Source organism: Larimichthys crocea, chromosome XIX, assembly GCF_000972845.2.
Source record: "Larimichthys crocea isolate SSNF chromosome XIX, L_crocea_2.0, whole genome shotgun sequence".
NCBI classification, from domain to species: domain Eukaryota; kingdom Metazoa; phylum Chordata; class Actinopteri; family Sciaenidae; genus Larimichthys; species Larimichthys crocea.
In genome coordinates, this window is record NC_040029.1 from 2,382,826 (window position 1) to 2,402,732 (window position 19,907).

A 19,907-nucleotide genomic window follows, 5' to 3' on the forward strand; every position below is an offset into this window, starting at 1 on the left:
GTGTATAAACTCTGTCTTCTACTTTGACTAACTTATGTAACTTCCTGCATGCTTTTTATATGAATCACAGGTCTTTCCTTGGATATAAACATAAACAATGACAACCACAGTAAATCTGAGTATTTACTTCAGCCCCCATGCTCTCCTTGCAAAAGTCATCACGTCTTTCCTCTTGCCGATTGATGAGGACAAGCTGTGAGAGTCTCTGCTGACAGAGAGCTGCTCTGTTATTCCCTACGCAAATCAATTAGGTCTGTGTTCCAGAGTGTACCAAAATGTCTGCTGTGAAAAACGACTAGATCCAATGATCTGTACACGTCGTCTGTGACAGCAGTCATTCATAGTGATGAACAAACAGAGAATGGTAATCTCACTCTGCAGTTCCCCTAGGCTATACGGGGCATTTTAGCATCTTTCAGCTTTTGTTTTTATGGCTTGCAACTTTACTGGTTAGACTTGTGCTGCCCCCATGTGGCCAAAAAACTCCATGTAAATATGAGTATTTAAGTTTTCAATGCACGACTTTGAAAAATGTATTTACCCGATGTACTGGTCCCCGTAATTTTGTGGAAATGATCTTCAACTGCTGGTTAAGTTTATGGTTATTATTTTCTCACTTCAACTTAGTACATTGAATATAGCATAAACTATGACCACCCTAAGAGTTTGTGCCTCATTACGGGTCCAAACTGAAAACACTGGCTTAGATTGCGCTATGTGACCATCTCTTACGAGCGCTGTAGCCTGACTGAACGATTCCTGTAGCAGGCGCAGTAGAACGGACATTAAGCTTATCAAAATAAAAGTTCCTCTTTCCACAGTGCATAGAAAGGCATATAAGTCCTCTGTACATAAACAAAACTGACTGCTATATCAAATTAAAATTTTCTTGCATATTAATAAGGTAATTCACCTCAAATAATGGACCTTTTATGGGGTCATTTACACTCGAGCTGATAAATTATATACAGGACAGAGGCGGAGTGCTCTTTGTGCCACTGCTGAACATGGAGGTAAATTATTCCCATTTGCATAAGCACAAGTAATCATTGTATATTCCATCTATTGAATAATAGTCTATTATTTTGAGCTAAAAGAGCAGCAAATCATCGGGAAAGCGGAGGTTACATTAAAAGGCGACAATTGAAAATAGATATAAATTTACAGAACATAAGCGACTGACACTGAACAGCAGCACCGGCTGCTCAGTTCATTTTCATTGTCAAACATTATCCATCAATAACTCCACCTTGCTAAGCTCACACCAGCTACAATCAAACCGCAGTCATTGTGACATTACATGACCTGAAGCATTGAGATTGAGACTCAAACCTGCACTGTTGAAAGCACACGTCATTTAATTACATTTTGACAAAGATGTAATTTCCCCCCTATAATTACAAATAATTCACTATCCTGCCTGCTTTCTGCCAATGAATGTCCCGCCAATAAACAATTACATCCAACCGACCAAGCAGCTATCTGGAAAACATCAGCCTTAACTGGGTTTATGTCACATAATTTATTAGATGATTAATTAACCATGTCTATTTAATTGGATAATCTCTTGTCTTCTTGTGTTTTGATCAGGTCAGAGGAAGGAAGGAGCTGACGTGTGTGTTGAGTTTGTATTTAAGAGTGTGCAGATTACTTTGTTGATTCCACATTGTGGCACCATAATATTGAAGACTGACTGATAGCTGCAGGGAGTTACAACATATTCAAGGGGATGCTAATCTTTTTGATCACTGAGCTTTATTTGAGATTTCAAGAATAAAGCATGGGTCAAAACATTAGGGAAAAAAAGTTGTAATATTTCCAGAATTAAGTTGTGATTTATATTTTATTCTTTATTATCATGAACTGAAATGTGTGAAAACCATTTCAATCTTAGAATTTGTAACTCTGCAGTGAACTGGGAGCCATAGTGTAGCAGCATCATTATAAACCAGCTGCAGGTAAGTTGAAATGAACTCATTACAACAATCCAGATGAGGCTTTTTTCATATCTCAGAGGCAAAAAAGCAGTCTTCGTTTAAGTGGAAGTCTTAAAAGAAATCAGTCTCAGTCAATCAAGAATCAAGAAGGATGATGACATGAAAGCATTCAAAATGTCATGACTGTCAGTTTTCAACAACAAAAGCTGAACTGCTTTCCAGATAATGCCCCCCCCAAACCCACAAGTTGTTTATGACTAATATTTTCCACTTGTGCACATTTCAAGCTCTAGTTCTGAGAAAGACAACGTGAAAAGTTGGTTCAATACAGTCTGGTATGGTTTCCTGGAAGTGTACACCTGCCAGGACCCAGCTTCTGTGATTGTCGTACTTCAGTGAACAAATCTCAACACTTTTACATCTTTAATAACTAACTAACAGACAACAATAGAGTTGGCCTTATCTTCTTTGTGCAGCCATCAGCTGATGATTTGGTGATTAACAGTGGGTCAAAGGTTAGAAGATCACAGACACAAAGTATATCTTGGTGGAAAATCCGTGTTTGAGAACAAGATGCAGATCAGCACAGTGTAGCGGTTAACTGATCGGAAGTTTCCGAGACCTGAGCGTATGATCTTTGATCCTGTAAACTGCTGCTGTAGATGATATTAGTAAAGTTATAGGTTTTAGTTACTGAGATTATTCTATATTTCAAACCATTTTTTTTGCTTATTACAAGTTATGCTAGTTACAAATAATCTATTACTGTGATTGAGAGGCTAAGAAATCTGTTTTTTGTCTCCATATCTCTAAGTTTAAAGGCATTTTGGAAAGATGAGAAAGCCCTTATTAAAATATGTTTCTACTCACTTATCTAGCAAGCAGTTTCATTGACCATGCATCCTCATTTTAGGATTTTATCCAAGTTTTCAAAGTGAAATGTTTTCCTCACATATCACCTACGACTGTGAGAGCAGCATCTTGCAAAACAATAAATGTGGTGGCAGCAGTTATGGTAGATTACCTCCTTTGTAGTTCAATTAAACAGATGTTTCTCAAAGATTAAGCCATCCATGCACACATACATCAAGTATACTAACAATATATAAAAGGTAAACATGCACATTGCTACACTGGTTCATGGTCTTTTAGGATGGAGATCTGACAGAATGCAACAATATATAATGCTGTGCAGAAGGCAGAGAAAACCTTGGGATGAAATTATTATCAGACAAGGCAGATGGTTTAATGGCACAATTTCATCTTCCCGTGTCAGAGAACGAGTTTTATAACAAGCTGTATCAGTGCTGTCAAGTGACCTCGAAGCCATGCAATGCCAGCTGCCGCTGCCACGAATAGAGCCAGCCCCTACTGCAAAATATTCTTTAATAGCAGCGTGTACGTTGTCACTGGCGGCGCTCATATTTTGAAAACATGTAAACCGTGTTCTTCTGGTTTAAAGGACGGAGCAGTCCAGTCAGCGACGATTCATGTCCACTGCCGATAACTCGATACTTTGCTGTGTTAAAACTCTTTGTAAACTGTCTTGCCTCTTAACGCCAACGATTTCCATATTGTTTTGCATAAGTTCAGCAAACTGATGACAGTTTAGTTGGTTTTTTTTTCATATAGCCTGTTTGACGTTGTGCCAAAATAAAGAATCCACTGTCAAAGTTGCGTCCCTGAGATTGGATTTGAATCCTAAGCTCTCCATGCCATGGCATGATGCTGAAGTAATTCCTGGTACTAGTATCATCATAGGAAGGTGCGTTACTGATTTTCCTTTTAATTCCTTGTTTAAAAGCCATCACGAACGGTCCATACTGAAAGGGGTCACCATCAAATATTGGTATTACTCTTGGTGGAATAGATGCTGAATGCTGTTGAATTAGCTGAACTTCCAAAGCATGTTTCTTCTCCAAAGTGTTCATGTGTTGTGTCAGTGCAGCTTTCTCGGCCTTTGCCTTCAAATATACAGAGCTTGTGGTAGAAACTCTGGAACATCCTCTGCCAACCACAGCTGCTCCTGCACTTTCACTTGAACAGCGACATAAATCTCATGTCTTATTTACAGAGAAAAACACTGACAAAGACAGAAGGCATGAGTAAGGTGGGGAGTGACAGTGAGAAAGGATGCATGAGCTAGAGAGGGATTTCCCCTTTGCGCATAAATTACAGAGAAAAACACAAGGAGGATTGCCTAACTCCTAAATGTCCACTATTACACACTGCAGTGACAAACAGTCTCTGGACACCTAGTACGGTTAAATATAGAAGCACACAGACTTTTCCACAAGCCACCCAGCCACAATAACTTCAAAACATCTGTGTGAAAACAGCTGCCACCCAGAGCAAGTGAGGCAGTCGGGGAATGAGAACCAACAGTGCACTTTATGACTCAAAATCAAAGTCTGTTTTGAGAACTATAGATGTCTGGACTGATTATTTCACCCAGTGTCAAAGCTGTGTGGGCACATGTGAGCTCATTTCTGTTGTTTCCAGGGTGGTGTCATTTGTGAAACCAGACCGCGTACCCGGTTGGTCTTAGTCAGTACTGTATGTTTTGTTATTGTAAGTTTGGCACTATTGCGTACAACATATATAAACATATAGAATTGCATTGAGCTGAAAATATTTTAACCTAATTAGAAAACATGCCATTATTGGAAAAAGACTGGAGGGAAATGGGAGGAAGATCTGGAGTTCAGTCTGAGGTTGAGCTGCACACACTCATATGTATGAGATCAGTGTGTCCGTCGCTAACTCGCTTACAGCTAACGTACGGTTGGTACATTGGCTGTTTGGAGGTAAATACACGCCAACTTTTGCTGAACACACCTTAAAGGATTCCAGGACAACTCTTCTGTCATCATTTCTGATCTGTTTTTTTTCTTCTAAAATATGAGTGATTGCTGGCACACACACACACACACACAAACATACTGTTCTCTTTTCTTGACTGCCAAACCTGTTTGCCAACTTTGAGCATCATGTACAGTTAAATTAAGCTTGGTAACCAAGTCCAAAGTCACTAGCTTGATTTGACTGCAAGTGATTTCAATCCCACTTTGGTTTTTAAGGGTGAGAGTCCGAGGCATGTTTCAAGAGAGTGTTGGATTGGTGTCAAAATAGATGTGCATGAAATAAACACTTGATTCAGTGGAAGGCTACATGTTATTTTCTGCTGCAGGAGTGTGAGGTTTTATGGATGCTTCTGACAGAAATGTTATCCAGAGTCGAGCCATGAGATGCTTTCTTTGGCATTTGAGGGGGACATGGGATGGGAGTCAAGTCTTGTCAAGCAGGGTTTGCGAAATAGTGAAATTATGGAACCACTTTGTCCGGTTGTCAGAGGAGAAGTTGGTCAAAATTATCTTTAACTGGAAGAGAATACGCAATTATTGTTGGGCGAAAGATGCTGCTGCAATTTATTTCCTCTTTCTGACTTACATTTTCGTTTTTTTAGATTACAACCTACCCCAAAGCAGGATAAATACCGGATCTTTATAACAACAGGGTGTAATTTAACTGTAATTTTGTCTGGGTTCTTCAAGAATAAAATGTCTGTGTGACTAATTTCGATGAAAATACCCCCCAAACCAAACCGTTTCTTGCCCCATTAGTTTTGATAAGATAAACACATACTATAGACCAAATAATGTGTTTTAATCCAACAGTACCTTGGACCTTTTCCATACTTCAACCCTGAACAAAATGTATGTATTGTTATGTTAAACAGTACTGGCATCTTTGGCAAACAGAACTGATATAATGCTTAACAAAGAGGAGCCCTTGAGTCTGTTTAAGAAACATTACAGCTGTGTATCATGTGTTTCTCTTCACATTATAATAACACTGATTACACTGATATATTCCTGGCAGGTCTTTATACTAATGATAGTAAAAATATGTAACCACTAAACTGTCATAACCAAATCGTGAACTACATGAGCTTGAGTGACGGCTGTGTGGTTTGTAGTTGCAGTTGCTATCTGTCCTTTGAGGTTACACAGACATGGGTCTGTGTATCCCGTCAGGATACATCTGGTCCTCTGAGAGGAAAGTACAAAAACATGAACACAGACATGCCATGTTGTGAGTTAAGATAAACTGGCAGAGACAATAGAGTCCAGAGTTGACTAGGTAAAAGGTGTGTGTGTTTGTGTTTCACAGTTGATGGGGTGAGAAGTCAGTTGTCTGTCTTGTCTAGGGGAGAAGTTAAATGTTAATGTGTCACATTTGTTTTTTCTGCAGCTTCAACAATAAACACAGGCTGCCACAGTTAGTATAAACCTACAGTATGATCACAACTGTGCAGTGAAACACTGAAGTATTTTCCTAATTGACTAATTTGTGATTAAATAGATTATCATGAATCATTCCCCATTTTTGATATTATTTATATTCAGAACTTTCTCAGCAATAACTAATCTGTGTTTTTACATTCTGCATCACCTCTCTCTAACACTAGTTTTCATTGTTAGTCCCACATTACCACACTGGATTCAAATTTCCCTTATCTACACGTGGATTCAGAGAAAACAAGACGCATCAGTGCATTTCAGGGTTATCTCATCATTGTCAGCCTCACTGTTCACTGTTCGCTCTCCTGCAGCCATATCAAAACTGTGTTCGCTCTGATGTTCTGTTTTCGTTAAAACAAGACTTTTATATCTACCGACAGCATGTTGATCTGTCATGTACTCGTCACTGAGGTGAGTGCTGACAGTGATCAGTTTCAAACAGAATGCCTCCTGACTGACGTCTTCAGTAAACACTGTACAAATACACATCTGTTGTGTTTCTGACAAAGTGGCTGCTCGGAGACTGTTGGCTGCTATTGTTGTAACTTTAATAAAATGTTGACTCCTTTCTCTTTGAAACAATAGAGTGGTCCACATTTATGTGTCTGGTTTATTTTTGGGTGGGAAAAACTAAAACGAAACTACTACTACTGTTGCATAGAATATGGAAAGAAGAACTTAACTATTGCTACACGAATACCTTCTGGAGATACAGGATCTTCCCTGACAGTTACATAATCATGATTTTCCTCAGAACAGTGTGAACAGTTCAGCCTCAATTGCTTCCTCATTTTTCAGGTTTGAACACATCCAGTTTCACTCTGACACTTGACTGCACTGCATACTGCCGCAGCATTACTGTAGACTACTACTAATAAGAATAAGGTCAGCATAAAAAGGGATTGACAGCCCATTTCCTGTGGCTATGTGATAACTTGAATTATTACAACAGATCCTGAGTCAACGGTTTGTTGCGAAATGGCAAGTTAACTCAGGTTTGTCTCACTACCGGCTCTTTGTGAATAGCACTGAGCGAATACCTGAAGCAGAGTCAGCCTATTCTTATGAGGAAGCAAACAAAACAGAATTTTAAGAAACTCTCCTTTCTCTGCCTTCTTTCAACTATAGACCAGCAATTCACGTGAGGCTTTGTTCGCATAACGGGGCGCCTAAAACAAAATCAACAGTGTACGTTTTAACATGTCTTTCTCACTGGGTGCACAGTTTTGTGTGCAAGGGTGTGTTTGTGTCACGGTGCGTTAGTTCTGTAAGTGAGCCAACAGTGAGCCATGTCAGGACCTGCCATAAGAAACTCATGTCTGAATAATCCCGGCAAACAGGCAGAGCTAAGGGCATAGTTGTATTCTTTCATCAATTTTCTGAAATACATTTTAGGATCCACAGTTTGCAGACAGAAAGTATTTATCTACTTTTAAGACTGATGGCAGCCACACACTGCGGTGGTCTTCCCGTCGATGTTCTTGTGGCCGCGCTGGGGCAGAATTGATGTTACTGATTGGAAGTCATGCCCCCTTTCCAAGAGAAAACCACCAAAAGAATAAGACGAGTGAAGCCACAGAGCTCTGGACTTTAAATGCACTCATACACAGAATCATTCAGTTATGTACACAGTTTTGAAAGCACTGTACATTTTGCATGAACACAGATGCAGGGGAACTCATTCTACAGAGGGTTGTTATTCATGCTTTGAATATTTCATATTCATATAAATGGATATAAAAATATGATTTGACATGAGTGGCAAACAACAACAAAAATGCATGTTAATAAATATTTCAGTTAATTTGTGCTGATTTCCCAATTTAATCTCTAAGGTATTTTTGGTGTTTCACTTTAGTAATATAATAAATGTCTTTATTTTTGTTGTGATCACTTTGGGTTGCAACCCATTCCACCAACCGTTCATTTTCCTCATATATCTGATTTCCCAGACTAAATAAACAAACATATCTGGCTATCTGATTTTTAAAAAAACCACAGGCAGCTGGGAATCTTCATCCATAATCTCCCTGATCGTAGAACATCATGACGTGCCTGAAATGTGAGTGGATCAGTAGTTCCCACACTCTGCTCATCCTGGCTGGAAACAGCCTGTTACGACAGTGAACCCAGAACAGCAGGCTAACTTCTGTTTTCACAGTAATGTCTTACTACACAATAAAAAATGTTCTCTGAGAGAGACAGCAACAAGAACTGAACCTTTTCGCACATGGGGCGGATGCAACAGGATCCAACAGCTGAGCTAAATGACACCCGACGGCAGCATGTTTTAATGGAGCTTTGCAACTTACTGCAGTGCAGTGTGTGTGTATGTGTGCGTGTGCACGTGTGTGTGTGTGTGTGTGTGTGTGTGTGTGTGTGTGTGTGGGTATGTAGCTATTTCCTGGCACCATGTGTCAGCAAGTGATGGAGTAACCAGTGTCTGGTTTAAATATCACATTCATTTACTTTGGCTTTGCACTGTTGGTTTATATTGTTGCGGTGTTTTGTGCCACATTTCCCAGCAGTGTGCTGTCCTCTCTCTTAGATTTTCTCATAATAAGGTCAGAATTTTGTATGGAAGCTCATTTCTGTCAGAAATGATTAAACATATCTTGTAGAAATGAAGTATGTTGAGGTAAACCCATCTGGTCCTACTGTTTTTACATTTTTCCTATTCATCAAAGGTTCTATTTATTTGTTTGTTAAATGTTGGTATCTGAATATTATTTAAGAATGTGTGTATAAATGTATGTATGTGGGCTCTTGTGCTTTTTCTCAAGGCGCTAGGCTAGAAATAGTTAGCGTATCCACCATGTTTCACTTGTCAGTGTGGTGCCATTGTCTAATTTATAGGATGACATGGGATTTGTAAATGAAAAGTGCAAATGGGATCATAAAAAATGCCAAATGTCCCAAAATTCTGACTTAAGATTAACATTGACTTTAATAGTTCAGAATTTTGCCTGTCTTATAATTAAATATCTCATAATATTGACATAGTATTTCATAGTTTTGACTTGCCATGATTATTTCCATTACCATGTCATCTTTTTTTCCCCAGAATGACCTTCCATAGAATTTCTTGGCTTAATTTGTCTTTCACATAATGCAGTCTGCAGTTTGGTTTATCTGCTTGTTGGTCATATACTGTAAGTGCCCTTTGTCAAACTGCTGTTACGAGACGATGCCATAGAACAGAAAGCGTTCTGGCTGTGGCTCCCTGAGGATCAATAAAGTGAAGGTCGATCAGCCCTGCGAGGCTCCAGCCTAAATAAAAAGTCAATCTTTAAACCTGTAATATTTCATCTCATGACCTCAGCCAAGTCAATAAGAATTTGCCAAATTTACCAAATTTCTCCCTGAAAGCCAGAGTCTGAGGCTCCACCTGCTGTTAAAAGAAAAGACATAAACCAGGAGGCCAAATGACTTTAGATCCTAAAACAAATCAGATCTGGTTTACATGAGTTATGTAGAGGTTAATTATGCATCAGTCAAAAGATTATGTGTCAGTAGCTCAAACTCCTAAACTAAGGAAGGCACTGAAGAAACTTCAGTTTTCTTCCTTTATGTAATCTATCACTTTTAATGCTTTGAATTTTAGACAATATGCTGAACTCATTAAAGAGCTATTACAGTGTCAGTGAAATCAAGCACAGTTGATAAAAGATTACAATGAGGATCGGATGGCTGACCATAAAACCTTGTGAGCAGTAGAGAAAGGATCCCTGTTTAAACATGCATTATTTATAGCTGTTCCTTATCCCTGAGGTTACACTATTGTACTTTGATTATCTCATCTTCCTGTTATAAAAGGGAAAGTCACCTCGAGCAGCCTCTGACAGGCAGCTCACATTTCTGCTCAGTGTCGGTTTGATTTTATTCTTTACCTCCTGAAAATACTCCATGGTCCAGGCTTTGGCTTTTTTAAAATCATGTATGTCTGATGTATGATGAGGAACAGCTTTGTCACTGTAATCAGCTTATAACTGTAACCAACTTCCACAGAAAAAATTACTTTCAAAACTGGAATATAACCTGATATAGTCACCGCTTATTAATATGTTACTCTGATGTGTTTTTATCATTTTAATGGGTACAATCATGACAATGTTTCCCCACTATTGTCCATGAGGTTTGTTTTAGTTTAGACAACAAGGAAAATCGGAGACCCAAAATACAAATATTTGATATTCACTAGACTACAAGTACCAACAACTGTGTGTGGTCTGATGGAAAATCTGAGATCTCCATTTCACAAGCCTTACCATCTAACAAACTAACCATCTAACACTTGAGCTATGCTCTCTAACCCTCTGTAGAGAAGTGCCCTAACTTGTATGCACTTCTATTGCTGTCTGTATAGGTTCATTATGTGACATGTTTTATTCCTGTACTTTATACATGCAGTAAAAAGTGACTCCAATATTATGTAAACCAACACTGAGTGAATATATAACGATAAGTGTTGTAAAAGCACTTTGGGTGGTAGGTAGATGAGAGAAATCCATTTACCAAGTTCGTTACACACATTTTTAGCTGTTAGCAAAGTCCAGCTAAATGAATGTTAAAATATGATGCACTGAAAGAGGGTGACTGGGAATTCAAATTTAATTATAAACAGATATATATATCAGGCTGTAATGGAGACACACCTAATAAGTAAAAGTCAAGTAAATAATGACCATGTTTCATCGGTTTGTCCAATATCAATTGATTTCCGAAGGTCTTTTTGATTTTTCCTGTCAGTTATTTGCTGAAGGAAATAAATATTTGACAGCTGGATTGAATATTCGATCTTTATATTTCCTGTGAGGGGGACAGGAAAGGGAATGCTGTCTGATCAAAGTGTTTCATTTGGCTGTGAGCTAAACCAAAGTGAATTTTGTGTATGTGCGTGTGTGCAGGGGTCTGTTTAAATGATAAAATAGGGTAGGTGGTCCTGCACTGACAGTAACGTAAAACTGCGGCTACAAATAAAAGATTAAATATGAAAGAGACTAAAACTGCATGTGCGCTCAAATAAAAATATTATTTCTAAGCCTCTAAACTATTCCTAAATATTGATATATCTCCATTCATGTTTATTCATCCCCTTCACTCTACTTCCTCTGCTCTCCCCCTCATACATAATCTACCTCTTGCTTCCTCTAAATTGCTTTCCATGCCAAACTTCCTTTCTCTCTGACCTGCTGTCATCTATAAATATTGATACATGTCTTCTTATCGCTCCTTCTCTGCCATGTCTATACTCCCTCCTTGACCTCTGTGTTTCCCTGTGAATTATGGTAGGAACCATTGCTTCTGGATTACCCAAACAGCTCAGTGGTGTTCTTCTAGTACGTAGTCAAGCATCAATTTATGTATTTATTTTATTTGCACACAAATAATGACAAAAATTTGAAGATTTCAGCAGAACTCAAGAAGCCACAGGCTTATCCAAAGGACCTCTGCTCACTTAAAGAGAAAAAGTAAAAGTTTTATAACATGTTTTAGGACAGGAAATACCACATTCATTTTAAAAACTCAGAGTCACGCCTGTAACCAGAGATACGCAGTCAAGGAAATAAACAGTTACTGTAAACTGCCTTCATTCCTAGAAAGCACAGTGAAATGAAGCTGTAAGGAAAGTCAACTTAGCAACTTTCCCCGCGGGGCGCATGACGTTTGTGTGATAGTGACAAGGCAACTGCTTTCTTGGAAGTTAAATAAGTTTTTCTTTAGAAAGCTTCCAGAGGAGTGAACACGCCTCTGACTGCACAGTCATCCATCCATTTTTTTTTTGACAGATTTTTATTGCAGAGAGTTTCAATAGCTCAAGTTCAAGATGTCCAGAAACTTGAGTGAAACTTCAGTTCTGCATGAAGTGTTTTCATTATGAAACTAGAATCTGGGTAATAAACTGGAAACACTTTGTTATTAGGCCTATTTTCAGTAAACTGGTTAAACTTTAGCTGCTCCTGCCAGCTAGTTTCAGACACTCTTAATCACAACATTTTTTGTTCGAGTGGTACAACAGACTCAATATGTGGATTCTTCTTTCAAGCAGCATCGTAATTTCAAATAAGTTCAATCCTTCCAATTAGCCCCTGTGTCTAACGACCTGCAGGCACAGTTTGGCCTCAGACTCAGCTGGTTGAACTAATAAAGCAGAAATAGATGCAGCTGCATTCAATAAGGTCTGTTGCAGACGCACACTGTGGATCTAATAGGCCACAGAGCAAATGTGTTTGTGCAAGCCGAGACGTGGTTTTTCTACGAGGTGTGAAAACACACGACATGGCGATTATTAGTGAACAGTTTCCTACAGCAGAGTCAAAACATCAATGTGTCATCAACACTGACAAACTGAAAACAGTTGACTTCTTCCAGTGCTCGTGGCTCTCTGTGGCTCAGCACCACTGCCTGCATAATAGAATAAAACTTTAATTTCCTGTTGTTTGGAGTGCATGTCTATCCTGTGGTTCTCATCGACTATCAAACACACATTTGTCTTGATATACTTGTGAAGACCTCCATAGACATAATGCATTCTCTAGCCCCTTAACCTAAAGCCAACAAGTGACCGCGCGTCAGTTCGTTTTCCTCTCGTTGCTGCTGTCTCCTCAACGAGCAAGTGACTGTCAGGAGGTAGACTACTTGTGATCCAGCAAAGGATGTTCCACAATCAACTTGACCTACTAAGTGAACTTACTTATATCTGAGAAGTAGTGTGTAGACAGGGAATATGCAGACTCGCTAGCACCCAAGTGAAACACCAAGACAAGCGACAACAAGCGGAGAACCACGTCTGTCCTCTTCTACTTGGCACACTCGGCTTCAGCAGGCCCGATGCCAGACGCTCGTAAAAATGCCATCACTGATGTCTATTAACATTTATATGTAAGGAATGTGGATATGCTGCCCACCCTATTCTTTGTTTCCCTGTACGATGGCAGTGGAGATGTGCTTTGTGTTTTCACATTAGAAGTCATTTAAATGAATTTTGTGTCATTTCATTTTCATTCAAACAGACATGGAGATATGCAGGAGAATGGTAACAAGAAAAAAACATAGCCCACATCTACATTACCTACTAATTTTTACATTTTTGAAGGTTTACAATTGTGCTTAGAATGGAAAAGTAACTAAGTATGTATGTAAGTAAGTAATTAAGAATGAACAAAAAAAACATTACTTTAAATTGTGTACTTTAAATTGTGTACTTTAAATGCAAACTATTCTCCCACAATGACTGAGAAAGGTCAAACAGCTTCAGATCTGATCGTTTACTGTACTGTATGACGGTACACACTGTATATGATGGGCATGTATTATGGAACTGGGACACAGCTACAGTGTTACGTAATCATTCAGACAAGTCCCAACCAGTCAAAAAAAGAGCAACTGCAACATTTAGTAAAGTGATTAAGTGGCTGATTTATCTAATGATTCCTTGGAATCCAAGATGAGTTTTCAGTTTTGCAATGACATGTGACATTTATGATACAGGATGTGACAGATCTATATATATAGCACCTTTGTAGATGGTGGTTTCTGTATTTTGTAATCCTCGTGAGATCTAGCCTGATTCATTAAATCATAAGAAGTTCACAAAATCCAGGAAAAGTCTGCCTACTTCCTGTCTGCAGGGAGGATGAGAAAAACAGTAAGAGCAGGAAACATCCACAGAAAGAGTTTCACCCAGTCTGATTACAAATGATTCTCTGACTGACTTTGTTTGTTCTTTTATGATCTCATTCATCTACACGCCAAGGTACAACAAACCCATTCATCACAACATGCGGGTGTGGGTATATGTGGGTTGGCATCCATACATCAGAACAGGTTTAAAACAGAAATTACTCAGTAATTTCAGTACACTGCTTCAAACCAAAATGTTGTGTGTATGAGATCATCACACAACTGCCACATTCAAGTGATTTATCTGCCGCAGTTTACTATGACCACTGCATCCACTCTGCTGTGTGTGTGCAGTTTTTCCTCAAGGACACAGCGACGCAAAACCCCAAAGGGGGTGACACATCTGCTTGTAGAAGTATGTTCCCCTGCTCCTCAATCAATAAATCACACACACGCACATTTATTCAGTTTATAGATCCTCATACGCATATCATTCTCCAATCACACACTGACCTGAAAAGAGAAATGGCCTGATGTCTTCACTTCTCTCCTCACGCATCATTCATCATTCCCCATATAAATACATCACATGTTTAATGCATGTGGGTGACCTGTGCAGTCACCACATGGGAGCTATTTAAAGCCCGACAGCATGGATGATATTCCCGTGCGTGCGCCTGTGCATTAAACAGAGCCTCTTTGTTTCATTCGGTTTGTGATGAAACCTCGAACTTTCATTTTCTTTCATGCCTGCTGCTGGTACGAGGACGCACGGTGCTGAACGCTGACAGTACACAGAGCTATGGGATGTGTCAGATGGAGATTTGCATTCATGCAGCACGTGTATTGATCCACCGCTCCCACCACCTTCAGCCTGTGTCGCAGTGGGTCAAATACATGACAGAAATAACCGTGTAGCAGCGTGACCTTTCACCTTAGCTAATGACTCATATGTCAATGAAACGGTCTTTGACAAAAGACGGGTCAGTCATCAGTCAGCTGTGAGGACACGTTGTTTAACAGGAAAACCTCAAAGATGTTTGATAAAGGTTTTGTTTGACTAGTTTGTTTGACCTCTGCGGTACAGCCCATCTCACAGTGAGTCATTAGGAGACTGTGGTGTCAGATAAAAGCACCAACACCACTTGCCGTGGGCTTCAAACCAAGCATGTTCCAGCACCCGTGAATCACATGAGTATCATGTCTGCCTCCTCTTCACATGTCAACAGCTATAAACACTTTTGCCTTCAGACATCGTTAGACAGCACATCATACAAACTGTTTTGTTCAGCCTTTCACTGATATTACAATGTGTCTTATGTAGTCACAGCATCAGCTCCCATCCACTGTCTACACACCATGTGTGCACAGATTATAAGTTACGATGACATTCAGCACTGAGAAACCAGTAATTATAAAATACATGTAAGCTGTCAGTAGAGCATCCGCCCCATGTATGATGCAATAAAAAAGGATATACAAGAATATCTACATCTACACACTGATGAAAGACCAGTGTTTATCCAAGAAATAAAAGGGTTCTGTCACACACAGTATGCCACTGTTCACACAAAACATGCTGAAACACAACGCAGTATAACAGTATTATTAGGTCGGAGTGTGTTTGAGGTCGAAAAAGGAATGTAGACACAAAAGAGAGATGAGAGCTCTGACGTCATTCAACGCACCAGTTACCCCCAACACACACAGATTTAACATTAGGGAGCGGTCCAGGCTTATCGTGGATGGCACACACACACACACAGACGAAGAACATAAACGCTGTAGGACATTCCTGAGGAACAGAGGCAAGAGGAGGATGTTTACCGGGCCGTACATGTGGAGACAGAGAGGCACAAAGAGGAGGATGTTTTCTCTGCTGTACAGTAGGTTCATATACCGTCTGCGTGAAGCTCTGTCTGACCTCGACACACCCACGCACAAACACACAGAGTGCACTGTATTGACCCTTTTTGTGCCTAAACAGATTACAGCAAAATGAAAATTGGACAAAATACGCAGAACTTTTCTCCATATTGATCCAGCAGAAACCTCCTAATGGCAGCAGATGGTATTTAATGCTGACAGAGGTGTGTGTGTGTGTGTGTGTGTGTGTGTGTGTGTGTGTGTGTGTGTGTGTGTGTGTGTGTGTGTGTGCGCGCACATTAGTTGCATTACAGCAATCTTAGATGATATTTTGATAAATCCTCATTAATAAATCAAATTCAACCACTTAGAAAATTCCCATGTTGGGTTTCATGTTGCTGTCTTGGCTTGAGGGAACCTCAAACTTTCTGACTATGCTGGCACCAGATCATAAGCAACAGAAACTTCCAAGCTGGAAAACCAACCAAGATTCATTTCACTTTCACATTTAGTGTTTGTTTTCTGATGTTTGCAGCACAGCAAGATTTTATGGTCTGTGAAAAGAAGAATTCTCAATGTACCACACATCTGTCTGATAAACAGCAGATAACAAACCTATCGAGTGTGGCTACCGCAGGCACTGCTAAAGAACCTGCAGTTTGTGTGTGTGTGTGTGTGTGTGTGTGTGTGTGTGTGTGTGTGTGTGTGTGTGTGTGTGTGTGTGTGTGTGTGTGTGTGTGTGTGTGAATTTACTTGTTGGACATGGCTTGAAGGCAACGCTATGATGCAACAAAATTTTGATTGATGTTTGATTTATTATCCAATTTCCAAACCGTGATCAACCCAAACATGCCTCCACAGTCAGTCAAACTACATTCAGTTGGAGTCTGCCACTAAAGTAAGGGCACCATATCTAGAGAGCACAACAAAGCAGCTGCCAGATTAGTCTACTGTTACCTCTGACACAGAACAGGAAAGAGATTTCTATCTCAGCCTGAACGCTTTCCTCAGTTTTGCTTTACAAAACCTCATAAATAAAATGATCAAAAGTCTGCTTCCATTTACTGATTGCAATGCCAATCCACATTTATATACAACACACACTTTGTTCTTTAAATTTTCATCCAAACTCTTTAAAAGCATATAACTGTTTGGTAAAAATTGAGCAGCCTGGATGGTTCTGGACAGTGAACTGACCTCTGGCAGAGTTTAGTGCTTGTTGTTTTGGACAGGACACCCTGTGACTCAGTCCGAGTCTCTGAGGGCTAATAAGAATGCTGATCTCTGCGCTTCTTCTTTCTGACTCCCCCCCTCCCTACTTTGCAATTAGTTTCCAATAAAGTGTGTCCTTTTTAAAGCTGAATTTTGAAAGCTTTGTTTACTGTTACTGCAGCTGAGGGAATAACATCAGTCACACCGAAATAAACTGAAATCATCACTTTGACTTCTACTTCTGTCTCATTTTTCAGCCCAACTAGAAAGTCAGAGATCAAAGATACTTTACAGAGGATCAAACCCGGAATAGAGGCTGCAGACTGGACTCTGTAAACCCTTCACCTCCCTACGCCCCTAAAAGAGCTCAGAAGAGTTTGACAGCTGTGTGAAATAAGATCCCTCTGTTCCTAAAGATCCATGTTTGGGGAACTTTAAAGGTTTACTTCTCCACTTTTGAAACGTTATCACAGAGATTTATAGCAGCTAAGCGCTGTGCTTCCAATTTCTGCAAACATGAGCATAGTCAAATACTTCCCTGGAACCAAACCCATTTAATGAAAGAGTCATTTACAGAAGAACAATAAAGAAGACATAAGATGAAAGGAGGAACCCAGAGGAACTCCAATAAAACTCAGTCGACCATCATTCAAGATTTTGGTCTGAAAGCTTCGTTTCACCCATGAGATTGTAAAGAATGGAAGTTAAATGCAACCCTGTCTCTGATTATAGATTACTAATTTCCAACAGCAAACATTCAAAAAATATAAGCACAACACTTTTTTTTTCTTTTGCTTTTTTAGTTGAAGTCAAAGATCTAAAAAGTCTTCTGTGCACACAAAATGTTTATTTCATGGATTAAAGCTCATTTTTTCGAGCTACAGCCAAGTCATATTCCCCATTTGCAATTAGTGAAAGATGTTACAGGTAACGTTACTTGACATGAGCTAAAAAAACAAGTTATGATTTACAGCCCCACTCCACTTATAACCATGTTCTCTAATGCAGACATCAAGTTTAAATATTTGACCAACAGTGTTTTATGTTGGAAATGTTGGAGAAGTGCTCACTGATATACATTTGAACAAATATGTGCACAAAATGTGGGAGAAATAAACATTTAGTGTGCACAGAAGAAGAATCTTAGATCTTTGACTCCAACTCATAAAGATTTGGCACAAAAACAGGCACAGTTCTTTTTTTTTCTGGTTTGATAGTGGTCTTAGTTAAGCAATTCCTTTCACCAGGAAAACATCCAAGCTACAAATGTCATCATAAATCATCATAAATTAGGATTGCATAAACCTTTCTCGGACAAAATAATGGATCTAATGGAATCTGGGAATGAAATATAAACAAATTACAAAATAAAAGCTCGACATAACCTGTTAAATAAAAACAAAAACGACATACAAAAACTGCCACTTGCAAACTGAAAAACTTGTAACAGTGAGAGGTGGAACTGCAGAAAACACTGAACAATAAACTGAGATCACCCCCCACATCCCAGACAGACAGTGAGTGCCTCATGTCACTGACACACACTGCAACACAGCTCTCTAAATCCCCTCCTCATTAGTGACTCTCACAGTAGCTTCTGCGGCGCACACACAAACATGGACACGTAAATAAACACGGCGACGTGCATATGGTCACGCCGCATGTCCTGTGGCGACCTCCCCTCCAGCGCATCGTCATGGCAACGTGATAGCAACTTCCTGTTTCTCTTTGTTTCACTTCAGTCTCTAATGCTGGCTGGATGTTTGAGAGGGGAAGAACCCCCAAAAAGCTAAAAAAACAGATGGTCCCTGGTGAAACGCAACATGCAGCCAATATAATAAATAATATGTAAATGAGTGTGGGAAAGAGTGCACAGTGAAAAGTTCATTTCATTCCTCCACGCAAACACTGAACAAAGTTCATACAGGTTGAATTTAGATAAAGGATAAATTCATAAAAATTCTCCAGTGGATCTTGGTTTTCGTAATATTATTGGTCTTATGTCAAACAAAAAGATTTTGATCCACATAAATGGGAATGGAAATGACAATTATGTCTCCAACATACACAAAAAATTGAAACCTCTGTTTGTACAGCTCTGTCAGGATCTAATATTTATTACATTAAAACATGCATGAGCTCGAGCTGGGATCTTCTGATCAAATAAATGAAATAAAACAGCTCCCACATTCTTGTAAGGTTATACTTTCGTGTGCGTATTCTTAATTTCATGCATGTCTGGCTTATGTTGTGCCCTGACAGGATTGATGAGAGGATAAAGAAAATACTGGATCCTGATTTTTCCTCGTTTAAAAACGTCCAGGAACAGAAAAAAAAAAAAAACCTTTGTGTATTTGGCTGCAGTTGCAGCAGAAAATCTCTGTGAATTAACAGAGTAGCTTTCAGCCAGACTTTATCTTCCTCCCTGTGTCACTGACACGCTGCTTTTGTTCAGCTGTCCGATGTCTGCGCACACACACTTCCAGAGCTTTGTTTCCCATTCCAATAGGTGTTAATAGGTATGGTATATAAGAATCCCAGGAGCTCGAGGTAGGAGAGATTTCCTTTGTATTGAGGAAACAGATGCTGTGTTCACACAGCCTTGTAGCATTCATCTGTCTTAAACTAAAACATAACACTTTATTTTAAGATTTTATTTAGAAGTCAGATGTGCATCTGCAATGATTTTTCAATATCAAGGCGTCTGCAGACACTTTCCTGATTAATCACTGAATTTTTGGTCTATAAAGTGTCGAGAAAACCAGTTTAGGCTTAATCCCATTGCAACTCCTCCAAATATTGTTTCAATCGTTTTATAAAAACTTTCACTTGCTGGCTACTAAACTGGCACAGTGCAGCAGTGTGAGCAGCCATGTTCTTTTGTTTTTTCTTTTAAATATTACGAGAAGAGAAACGCATCAAATCTTGGAAAAGTGCGATAGGATTTGTCCTGAGCCGTTTTACT